Source organism: Triticum dicoccoides, chromosome 3B (assembly GCF_002162155.2).
Source record: "Triticum dicoccoides isolate Atlit2015 ecotype Zavitan chromosome 3B, WEW_v2.0, whole genome shotgun sequence".
NCBI classification, from domain to species: Eukaryota; Viridiplantae; Streptophyta; class Magnoliopsida; order Poales; family Poaceae; genus Triticum; species Triticum dicoccoides.
In genome coordinates this window covers 356,193,083-356,205,443 of record NC_041385.1, presented here as the reverse complement: position 1 = coordinate 356,205,443, position 12,361 = coordinate 356,193,083, and positions in this window count along the sequence as shown.

The window sequence follows — 12,361 nt, the reverse complement described above, 5'->3', positions numbered from 1 at the left end:
CGGAATGTGGAAGCTTATATGGATGATATTGTTGTCAAGTCACGAAAAGGTTCCGACCTACTCGCTGACCTCGCCGAAACATTTGCCAACCTCAGAAGGTATGATATCAAGCTCAATCCATCAAAGTGCACATTTGGAGTTCCTGGTGGCAAGTTACTCGGTTTTCTCGTTTCCGAACGGGGAATCGACGCCAACCCAGAAAAGATTGGCACTATTCTCCGAATGAAACGCCCTGTGCGAGTGCACGATGTCCAGAAGCTTACTGGATGCTTGGCCGCATTAAGTCGATTCATCTCACGACTCGGTGAAAAGGCATTGCCTCTTTACCGACTGATGAAGAAGGCTGACAAGTTCGAGTGGACTCCAGAAGCTGATGCAGCGTTTGCCGAGCTAAAAGCTCTGCTCTCCACCCAGCCGGTGCTTGCTGCTCCAATCATCAAAGAGCCTCTGTTGCTCTACATCGCAGCCACAGGACAAGTCGTCAGTACTGTGCTAACGGTCGAGCGGGAAGAAGAAGGAAAAGCTCTCAAAGTTCAGCGCCCAGTGTATTATTTGTCTGAAGTCTTGACTCCATCCAAGCAGAGATATCCTCATTATCAGAAGCTTGTGTATGGAATATACATGACCACAAAGAAGGTTGCTCATTATTTCTCTGACCATTCCATCACAGTCGTCAGCGACGCTCCACTATCAGAGATTTTGCACAACAGAGACGCAACTGGTCGAGTGGCCAAATGGGCGATTGAACTTCTTCCCCTTGATATCAAGTTTGAGGCAAAGAAAGCCATTAAGTCCCAGGCGATAGCAGATTTCCTCGCCGAGTGGATTGAACAACAGCAGTCGACTGAAGTTCACTCGGAGCATTGGACCATGTTTTTCGATGGCTCTAAGATGTTGAATGGTTCCGGTGCTGGGGTCGTCCTGGTTTCCCCCAGAGGAGATAAGCTTAGATATGTGCTCCAGATTCACTTTGACTCCTCCAACAATGAGGCAGAATATGAGGCCCTCCTATATGGGTTGCGCATGGCCATTTCACTCGGCGTCCGTCGCCTAATGGTCTATGGCGACTCGGATCTAGTGGTCAATCAGGTGATGAAAGAGTGGGACGTGAGAAGCCCAGCCATGACTGGATACTGCAGTGCAGTGAGGAAGCTGGAGAAGAAGTTCGAGGGGTTGGGGCTCCATCATATACCCCGACTGAAAAATCAAGCAGCTGATGATCTAGCAAAGATAGGTTCCAAGAGAGAAGCCATTCCGAGTGGTGTGTTCTTGGAGCATATACATACTCCGTCAGTCAAAGAAGATCCTTTCACCGAAGAAACTCCGCAGCCCAAGAGTGCCATAGATCCGACTGAAGTTGAAGTCCCAGCGGTGGTCAACTTGATCATGGAGGTTTTGGTGGTCATTCCCGACTGGACGATTCCGTATGTCGCATATATCTTGAGGAAAGAGCTTCCGGAGGATGAGGAAGAGGCTCGACAGATCGTCCGTCGATCTAAAGCCTTTACCGTAATCAAAGGACAATTATACAGAGAAAGCGCGACTGGAGTTGGTCAGAAGTGCATAACACCAGAAGAAGGTCGACTCATCCTCAATGATATTCACTCGGGGACCTGCGGTCATCATGCGTCCTCTCGGACCATCGTGGCCAAAGCATACCGAGCCGGATTTTACTGGCCCAAGGCGAATGAGATGGCAAAGGATATAGTGGATAAGTGCGAGGGATGTCAGTTCTACTCGAATATGTCGCACAAGCCTGCGTCAGCTTTGAAGACCATCCCACTCGTCTGGCCTTTTGCAGTTTGGGGGCTGGACATGATCGGTCCTTTGAGAACAGGACGAAGTGGCTTCACGCATGTACTGGTGGCAGTCGACAAGTTCACCAAGTGGATCGAGGCTAAACCAATCAAGAGCCTTGACACCGGTACTGCTGTTAGCTTCATCAGGGAACTAATATTCAGATATGGAGTCCCGCACAGCATCATAACGGATAATGGGTCGAACTTTGACTCAGAGGAATTCAGAGCTTTCTGCAACTCCCAGGGCACACGGGTCGACTACGCATCAGTCGCCCATCCGCAGTCGAATGGACAAGCAGAGCGAGCTAATGGACTGATTCTCAAGGGACTGAAGCCGCGACTGATGCGTGATCTCAAACACGCGGCTGGAGCTTGGGTCGACGAACTTCCATCTGTACTCTGGGGACTGCGGACCACGCCCAACTGGTCGACCGGAAGAACTCCATTCTTCTTGGTCTATGGAGCCGAAGCAGTCTTGCCGAGTGATCTTCTCCACAATGCTCCTCGAGTCGAAATCTACAACGAAGCAGAAGCTGAACAAGCGCGGCAGGACGCAGTCGACCTTTTAGAGGAAGAAAGGGAGATGGCTCTGATCCGGTCGACCATCTACCAACAAGATCTGCGCCGTTTCCACGCCCGAAATGTGAGAGGTCGAGCCTTCCAGGAAGGGGATTTGGTTCTCCGAGTGGATCAGCACAAACCACACAAGCTTGCTCCTTCTTGGGAAGGTCCCTTCATCGTCACCAAGGTTCTCCACAACGGGGCATACCGTCTTTACAACGTCGAGCATAATATCGACGAGCCCCGAGCTTGGAATGCGGAGCTACTCCGCCCATTTTACACTTAAGTTTTATCACTCGGATGAGTTGCAATAAAGTACTTCTGTAGTTCATGGGTTTGGAAATAATAGTGTCATCACTTTTTATTTTTGTCCACATAAAAACTCCCCCTCAGTGGGTGACTTAGCCGCGAATCCGTTTCGCCTAAGTTTGTAAAAATCCTACCGAGTGGTGAGCCAGACTCTCACTCGGAGGCTTAGCTGCGAATCTGTTTCGCCTAAGTTTATCAAAATCCTACCGAGTGGTGAGCCAGACTCTCACTCGGAGGCTTAGCTGCGAATCCGTTTCGCCTAAGTTTATCAAAATCCTACCGAGTGGTAAGCCAGCCTTCCACTCGGAGGCTTAGCTGCAGTCCAAGGACTCGCCTAAGTTTATCAAAATCCTACCGAGTGGTAAGCCAGCCTTCCACTCGGGGGCTTAGCTGCAGTCCAAGCACTCGCCTAAGTTGTGAAAATCCTACCGAGTGAAGAGCGATCCTCTCACTCGGAGGCTTAGCTGCAGTCCAAGGACTCGCCTAAGTTTATCAAAATCCTACCGAGTGGTAAGCCAGCCTTCCACTCGGAGGCTTAGCTGCGACCTCGCGCTCGCCTAAGTTATAAAAATCCTACCGAGTGAAGAGCAACCCTCTCACTCGGGGGCTTAGCTGCAGTCCAAGCACTCGCCTAAGTTGTGAAAATCCTACCGAGTGGTAAGCCAGCCTTCCACTCGGAGGCTTAGCTGCAGCCTCCTGCTCGCCTAAGTTATAAAAATCTTACCGAGTGGAGAGCAACCCTCTCACTCGGGAGCTTAGCTGCAGCCCTGCGCTCGCCTAAGTTACAAAAATCCTACCGAGTGAAGAGCGACCCTCTCACTCGGAGGCTTAGCTGCAGTCCAAACGCTCGCCTAAGCACAGGCACCTTGCTTTGAACCTGCAAAAGACATTTTGAGCCGAAGGCAATCATATTCAAGCGCCAAATTCAAGTTCGAATCGATATCTAAAGGAACCGAAAGTGCTCAGGCGTCAAGCCTGTTAAAGTTTGTCGGTTACAATTCCACTCGGCATACCGAGGCAAATTTAAAGAGTCGAGCCAGAAGAAGTTTTTTTTTTACCCCTCCTGTGGAGGGCTGGAAGGTGCAACAAATTCATCAAGGTCAATTCCGTCGGCAATCCGAGTGGCAGCTGCAAGGAAAGTCTCCATAAAGGACCTGAAGTCGTGCTTCTTGGTATTGGCCACCCGAAGGGCCGCCAGCTTCTCCTCTCGTGCATCTTTGCAGTGGACTCGGGCCAGACACAGAGCGACATCTGCACCACACCGAGCCGAGGACTTCTTCCACTCCTGCACTCGACCAGGGATCGTGTTCAAGCGGGCCATCAGCGACTCAAGGTCATTCTGAAGTGTCTCCTCAGGCCAGAGCGTCGAGTCGATGCGAGATGTGGCGACCTTCAGCCTTGCGAGATAGTCCACGACAGCTGCAACACGAGACTCCAGTCGGAAAACATCCATGGCAACTTCGTCGTTCACCGGAGAATTGACGAGGTCAAGGTTTGGCTCCAGTCGGCTGGTTTCCTCTTCGAAGTTTTGACAAAATTCTGCAAGAGTGATCACTAAGTCAAGGGGATAGTCGAATGGAAAAAGCCACAATTGGAAATATTTGCCAAACATGGAGGTTTACCTTCAAGCATAAGAAACAGCTTCTTGGCAAGGCCACTCAGGAAGGCCTCCAGTTCAGTTTTCTTCTCAGTCAATTTGCTGACTTGGTCGGTCAAGGCAGCTTTGTCAGTTCTCAGTCGACTGACCTCCTTGTTGGCAATCCCAAGAGCAGTTTTCAGATTGGTATTGTCTTGTTCGAGCTTGGTGACTGAAGCTAACTTCTCGTCAGCAAGCTTGATCTTCTCAGCTAGCTCAAGGTCTTTCTTCTGCTGGGCCTCCCTTACCTTACCTGCAAGCCACAGCAAGATCAGATGCTGAAACAAGCAAGGGGAAAAGCAGTCGTCAGGGTCTCACCAAACATACCTTCGGTCTCCTCCTTTGCCTTTGTCAGCTTCTCTTGAACCAGCTTCAAGCTCAGCTCGACTTGAGTATGCTTCTGTTCCAGCTCTGAGTAGCGAGCCACAAGATCACAAGAGTTCTGCGAAGAACCAATCGACTAAATGTCAAAAATAATTCACTTCCGAGTGAAAAGGGAAAAGCACACGTTTCTAAGACTACAGCCGAATACAAACATTCGACCGTAGTCTCGGGGACTACACCCAGTGGGTGCACTCAGCGTGCCCCCACTAATCCTGTTGAAGACAAAGTCGACCAGTCGACCTCAAAAAAAAAAGCGTGCGAGATGCATTCTCTAAGACTGTGATCAACTGCAAGCAGTCGACCACAGTCTCGGGGACTACACCCAGTGGGTGCACTCAGCGTGCCCCCACCGGTTTGTGAAATCCAGTCGACCAGTCGACTGATAGAAAGATTTACATTATAAAGCCTAAGGCCGACTGCCAGCAGTCGACCTTAGCCTTGGAGACTACACCCAGTGGGTGCACTTAGCGTGCCCCCACCGGTTTGTGAAATCCAGTCGACCAGTCGACTGAGAGAAAGATTGATATCATAAAGCCTAAGGCCGACTGCCAGCAGTCGACCTTAGCCTTGGGGACTACACCCAGCGGGTGCACTCAGCGTGCCCCCGCTAACACGGAGTTTATTCGACACACCCAGTGGGTGACTAATATAAATTCCGGAAAAGAAAAGTTTTTGGTAGCATATCCAACAGAACAAACAGCGGTCGACTGACCTGGACATTGCTTTGGAGGGCAGAACTGGCGTCATAAGCTGCCTGGCTCACGTCCCGGATGGTCTTCAGCTGCTCCATCATGAGTCCCGCCTGGCGTATCGCCTCCTTCGCTGCGCCAGCTTGGTCCTCCGGGACGTGGTGCGTCATGAAGAGGGAAGGCTGCTGAACACTCGTCAGTGGATTCGCGAAGGTCACCGTGTGTCGAGTGGTGTTCTCTTCCTCCACAGTCAGAATTTCAGGCGCCGGCACATCCTGAGGCACCTTACTGGCGGACGCTTTCCGACTCCTCCTGTGCTTCAGCGGCTCTTCATCCTCATCATCATCAGGAAGATCGATAACAGTGTTGGGTGGAGCTGCGGAGAAGGATCAGGATCAGAGATCGCGAGTCAGTCGACTAAGAATGGTATTAAGAACACAGTACCTGGATTCGAAGTTGCTGCATCCTCCATCTCGTGGTCATCGGCCCGGGCCGAGGTCTCAGAAGTAGCAGCACTGCAACTCCAAAGGATCAGTCGACTAACCTCAGCGTCGACCAGAGATAAAGTTTGCACAGAATAAGAAAATATGAGCAACACAATTACCCTGATATGGTGGGGATGGACACCTTCATCTTCGGCAGGAGCTTGGTCGGCTTCGATGAGGCCGCCCTGGGCTGCTTCGGCGCCTTTTCAGTCGGCGCCGGAGAGGTGGTCCGAGGGCGCTTGGTCGACTGAGTGGCGGTCGCAACCCCCTTACCACGTTCGGTCGAAGGGTCGTGGACAAGCTTCGACCGCCTTTCTGAGCGCGGTGGAACGACCTCCTCCTCCTCTTCTTCCTCGTCCTCGATGTCATCTTCATCACCTTCATCATCATCATCGTCGTCATCATCCCCTGCAGCATCCGAGTCCCATTCCTCCTCTTCCTGGCTCTCGCCCCCACTCGCCTCGCCCCCGCTCGCCTCGCCTTCCTCAGTCGAAGCTTGTGCCCCATTGGGCATCGAGTACAACTCGGTGAAGGCCTAGCAGATGCACAAACAAGGATCAGTCGACCAGTCGGCAGGGTTAGCAGAAATGAATACGACAAGGACACAATGGAAAGCAGAGCAAGTGTACCTTGTTTGGGTCGCTGTTGTGGTCGAGTGGAGGAATCCTTCTGGCTCCGCGCGGGTTGTCCCTGTTTCCGGTAACGGCTACCATCCATCTTTCCAGAGTGGCATCGTCGACTTCTTCTGGATGGACCCTAGTCTCGTCTTCGGGCCCACAGTACAACCACATGCAGTGGCTCCGGAATTGAAGGGGTTGGATGCGACGCCTGAGGAAGACCTCCAGAAGATCCATGCCCGTCACCCCCTCCCGAACCAACTGCACCACGCGCTCCATCAACATCTTCACGCCGGCTTTCTCCTCCGGAATCAGCTTCAGAGGGGAGGGCTTGTTCACTCGGTCCATGGTAAACGGAGGGAGTCCACTCGACTGCCCTGGCGTCGACTGGACCTGACAGTAGAACCAAGTCGACTGCCAGCCTCTGACGGACTCGGGAAAGGACATGGGCGGGAAGGTGCTATTGTTCCTCACCTGAATCCCCAGGCCCCCACACATTTGGACGACTCGGGTCTTCTCATCACCTGGGCTCGCCTTCTTCACGGTCTGAGAGCGACACGTGAAGATACGTTTGAACAAACCCCAGTGCGGTCGACAGCCCAAGAAACCCTCACACATGGACACGAATGCAGCAAGATAGGCAATGGAGTTTGGGGTAAAGTGGTGGAGCTGCGCTCCAAAGAAATTCAAGAAGCCACGGAAGAAAATGCTTGGCGGCAAGGAAAACCCACGATCAACATGAGTGGCCAGAAGCACACACTCACCCTCTTCTGGCTGTGGCTGCCACTCCTTCCCCGGCAACCTCGCAGCTCCGTGAGGGATCAAGCCCTCGTTGGCCATATCGAGGAGGTCCGTCTCCGTGATGGTCGACTGGATCCAGTCTCCTTGGACCCAGCCTTTCGGCAGGCGGGATCTGGACGAGGACCCTCTGCGGCTGGTGGATCTCCCCTTCGCCTTCTCCGATGCCGACGCCTTCTTGGCACGCTCCAGCGCCGCCGTCTTCTCCTTGGCCATGGTCGCCGGTGAGATGCACGAAGGGAAGTGGTGCGGGGGCGAGAGCGGGCACACTGAGCAGGGAGGAAGGAAGCAGAGGGAGAGAGGGAGAATGCTGAGGCGCAGCACAGAAATCCTCGCCGGGCACATTTATAAGGTCCCTTCTGAGTGGCTGACATGTGGGCCCGGTCGATCTAATCATATCTGGGAGCAGTTATGAGGACTGGATACGTGGCGAAAAAGGCGGCGCGGAGATCGAGGCGTCTATGCCCCGTCCCATCCGAACGCCGCGGTCTGCCCCGCTTCGCGCGCGCCCCCAAATTTCGCACCCCGCGGAATCCGCGAGCAACAAATCAGTCTGTCAGACGCGGTGTATCCGGCGATCCGTCGCTCGGAGATCGTCGAAGCTCGAAAGATCACTCGACGCAAAAATAGAATGGATCGAGTCGACCGAAGACAAATTGCTCCCTGTCAACGAAGAGATTCTTTGATCCAGAACAGCGCACAACTAGAGCGCAAAGGTTAATCGGAAACGACATCAACTCCTTCTTCACTCGAAGCCTCAATCCATTCGGGGGCTAATGATGGGGTTATGTACCTAGGGTAGGGTCATGGACCTGTTCCAAGTAACTTACCCTAGGACATCCCTAGAAGAGGTCGCCTTCCAGTCGACCAACGAGGATTCACTCGACTGACCTGAAGGACTCGACCACGAAGACTCACTCGACCACCAGGAGGTCAAGAGGCACGCTGCACCGCAACGGCCTGTAATTAAGTAGACTTTATGATAGTAAAGGCACTTTATGTGGGGCGTTACCAGTAACGCCCCAGACTTAACTCACCTTAAACCCTCTCCTACGTGGGCTGGCTGGGGTCCTGGCGCACTCTATATAAGCCAACCCCCTCCACAGGCAGAAGGGTTTGGCACCTTGTAATTCATACATTCATAATCCACTCGACCGCCTCCGGGCTCCGAGACGTAGGGCTGTTACTTCTTCCGAGAAGGGCCTGAACTCGTACATCTTTTGTGCTTACAACCTCTCCATAGCTAGGACCTTGCCTCTCCATACCTACCCCCCACTCTACTGTCAGGCTTAGAACCACGACACCTGCAACAACAAAAGACGAACGGAGCTAGCTGGAATGCATAGCTTGTTAGCACGAAACACAAATCCATCGTTAACGACAAACTTGTTCCACATTCTTCCTTCTTTACAATTCTGCATTACATCTTTAAAATCAGCATCATGCACATATTGATCTTTGATGGTCTCCAAACCAAATATTTTGAAGTCAAGTTGTGAAAGCATAGTATAGCGACGAGACAATGCATCAGCAATAACATTTTCTTTTCCCTTCTTGTGTTTAATGACATAAGGGAAAGTCTCAATGAATTCAACCCATTTAGCATGTCTACGATTCAGTTTAGCTTGACTTTTAATATGTTTCAAAGATTCATGATCAGAATGTATAACAAATTCTTTGGGCCATAAATAATGTTGCCATGTTTTGAAAGTCCGAACAAGAGCATATAATTCTTTATCATAAGTAGAATAATTCAGACTAGGCCCACTCAATTTTTCAGAAAAGTATGCAACAGGTTTGCCATCTTGTAATAACACACCTCCTAATCCAATTCCACTAGCATCACATTCAAGCTCAAAAGTCTTATTAAAATCAGGAAGTTGGAGTAAAGGAGCATGTGTCAACGTATCTTTCAATACCGTGAAGGCTTCTTCCTGTGCGGTACCCCAAAGAAAAGGCACATCTTTCTTTGTAAGCTCATTGAGAGGTGCAGCAATGGTGCTAAAATCTCTCACAAAACGCCTATAGAATCCAGCGAGGCCAAGAAAACTCCTCACTTGTGTGACCGTTTTGGGCTGCGGCCAACTCTCAATAGCTTCAATCTTGGCTTTATCAACTTCAATTCCCTGTGGAGTAACAACATAGCCAAGAAAAGATACTCGGTCGGTGCAAAAGGTGCACTTCCCAAGGTTACCGAACAAACGTGCATCACGTAGAGCAATAAAAACAGCACGTAAATGTTCCAAATGTTCTTCCAAAGATCTGCTATAAATCAATATGTCATCAAAGTAAACTACCACAAATCGTCCAATGAAAGCACGTAAAACTTCGTTCATTAATCTCATGAAAGTACTAGGTGCATTAGTTAACCCAAAAGGCATGACTAACCACTCATATAATCCAAACTTAGTTTTAAATGCTGTTTTCCATTCATCTACCAATTTCATACGAATTTGATGGTAGCCACTACGCAAATCAACTTTGGAGAATATTGTAGAGCCACTCAATTCATCAAGCATATCATCTAGCCTAGGAATAGGATGACGATAACGAATAGTAATATTATTAATGCCTCTACAATCAACACACATACGTGATGTACCATCCTTTTTCGGCACTAGAATAATAGGAACAGCACAAGGACTAAGGGATTCGCGTATATAACCTTTGTCGAGAAGCTCTTGTACTTGACGCATAATCTCCTTCGTCTCCTCTGGATTGGTACGGTATGGTGCACGGTTTGGCAGTGAAGCACCGGGAATTAAGTCAATCTGATGCTCAATCCCTCGAATAGGCGGTAATCCCGGTGGCATGTCTTGTGGAAAAACGTCAGCGAACTCCTGCAAAATGTTAGTGACAGCAGGAGGCAAAGAGGAAGGCACGTCCTCGAATGAAAATAATGCCTCTTTGCACACAAAAGCATAGCAAACAGATTTGCTGAAATCTAGCTCATCAATATCAGATTTGGTGGCAAATAAACATGCACTTTTCAATTTAATTTCAGAAGCAACACTAGATGGTTTATTATTAGGCTTCATTTGTTGCTCAAATTCTTTTGCCACAATCTGATTTTCACTCTTATTCTTCTCCTGTTGTGCTTTATTAGCTCTATTAATATCATCTTTCAAAATGGAATCAGGAGTCATAGGAAGCAAAGTAATATTGTTATCCTTGTGAACAAGAGTATAGTGATTGTTTCTACCATGGTGTACAGAATTTTTATCAAATTGCCATGGTCTACCAAGTAATAAGGAACATGCTTGCATAGGTACCACATCACAATCAACATAATCAGCATATGTAGAGATACTAAAATGCACACGAACAGTACGTGTTACCTTAACCTTGCCGCTGTTGTTGAACCATTGGATGTAGTAAGGATGTGGATGTGGTCTTGTGGTGAGAGAAAGCTTCTCCACCATCTCCATGCTAGCCAAGTTGTTGCAGCTCCCTCCGTCTATTATGACGCGCACAGAACATTCCTTCACAACTCCCTTGGTATGGAACAAATTGTGCCTCTGATTTTGCTCAGCTTGTGTGACCTGCACACTCAAAACACGTTGAGCAACTAAACATACATACCTGTCAGCGTCTTCAGGAGCCATGTATTGCGTCTCATGATCAGAATCATCTCCACCATGTTCTTCACGTGTAATAAGAGCCAATGTCTCCTCATCATAGTCACTAGCGGACTCATATCCACCATCCGCGGTAGCAATCATCACACGCGGAGATTTGCATTCCCTCGCATAATGACCTCCTCCCTTACAACGACGACAAATAATATCACTTGTGTGCCCTGTTGATGCCATGGAAGAAGAAGAACGCTGTGCAGGCCCCGCAGGTGCGCTCTTGACAGATAATGGTGGTTGTGCCTGTTTTCTTGTATCACGGCTGGAGGTGGCACCGGATGGAGGTGCTGGTGCAGTTGAAGTAGAAGATGCACGTGGTGTCCATGATGAAGGTCGGCCTGCAGAAAAGTTAGTTCGCCCCAATGCTTGTCGATCCTGCACTTCACGTTCAGCTTTACAAGCAAGATGGAATAAACGAGTGATATTAGTATACTCCTTATAGTCTAGAATGGTCTGAATCTCTCTATTTACTCCACCCAGAAAACGTGCAAGCATAGCTTCATTCTCCTCAACAATACCACATCTAATCATGCCAGTTTGTAATTCCTGATAATATTCTTCTACAGAATTTTTTCCTTGTCTTAAACGCTGCAATTTTTGAAGCAATTCACGTTGATAATATGGTGGAACCCAACGCGTACGCATAGCAGTTTTCAAAGCAGCCCAAGTAGTTGGAATAGGATATAATCTACAATGTTCAGACCACCATACACATGCAAAACTAGTGAAAGCACAAACAGCAGCAGCAACTCGTCTCTCCTCAGGATATTGTAAACATGTAAGTCGTTGTTCAGTTTCTAACTCCCAAGTAAGATATATATCAGGAACATATCTACCCTCAAATGGTGGAATATTCAATTTCAGTTTAGGAATATGGACATCATCGCGTACCTGAGGTGGTGGTGCAGGCCTACCATGACGAATATATACCTGAGGTCGACCTGCTGGTGGTGGTGCTGGTGGCTGCTCGTAGATCTGATTTTGATCAACCTCATCCTCATAATCACCCGCATACTCATCATCCTCCTGGGTACCAGCAGGAGCAGTAGCAGGAGCCAAAGAAGCACCAACAACAGTAGCAGCGGCACCAGAAGTTTGTCCTGTCTCAATAGGAACACGCTGTGCTCGTCCATACTGATTCGGAAGGGGGCGTAGTTGTTGTTGTTGCAGAGGTGCGACAGGTGCAGCCGGTGGTGGAAGACGCGCAAGCAGTTCATTAAATCTGTTATCGAGCTTTGTTTCGAACGTCTTCTCAAGGCCAGTGATCTTCTCCATGGCCTCTTCAAAATTGTTCAGCACATCTTGTACCTGTTCAGTCATCATTTGCTGAAACTTATCATGAAGCTCCTTGTTCGATAAGTTCTCCCAGTCAATCTCGTCGGCTTGTGATCCTGGCATGGTTAGCAGCAATAGAACACACAAGAATATGATCCTACAGACTACTAAGAAGT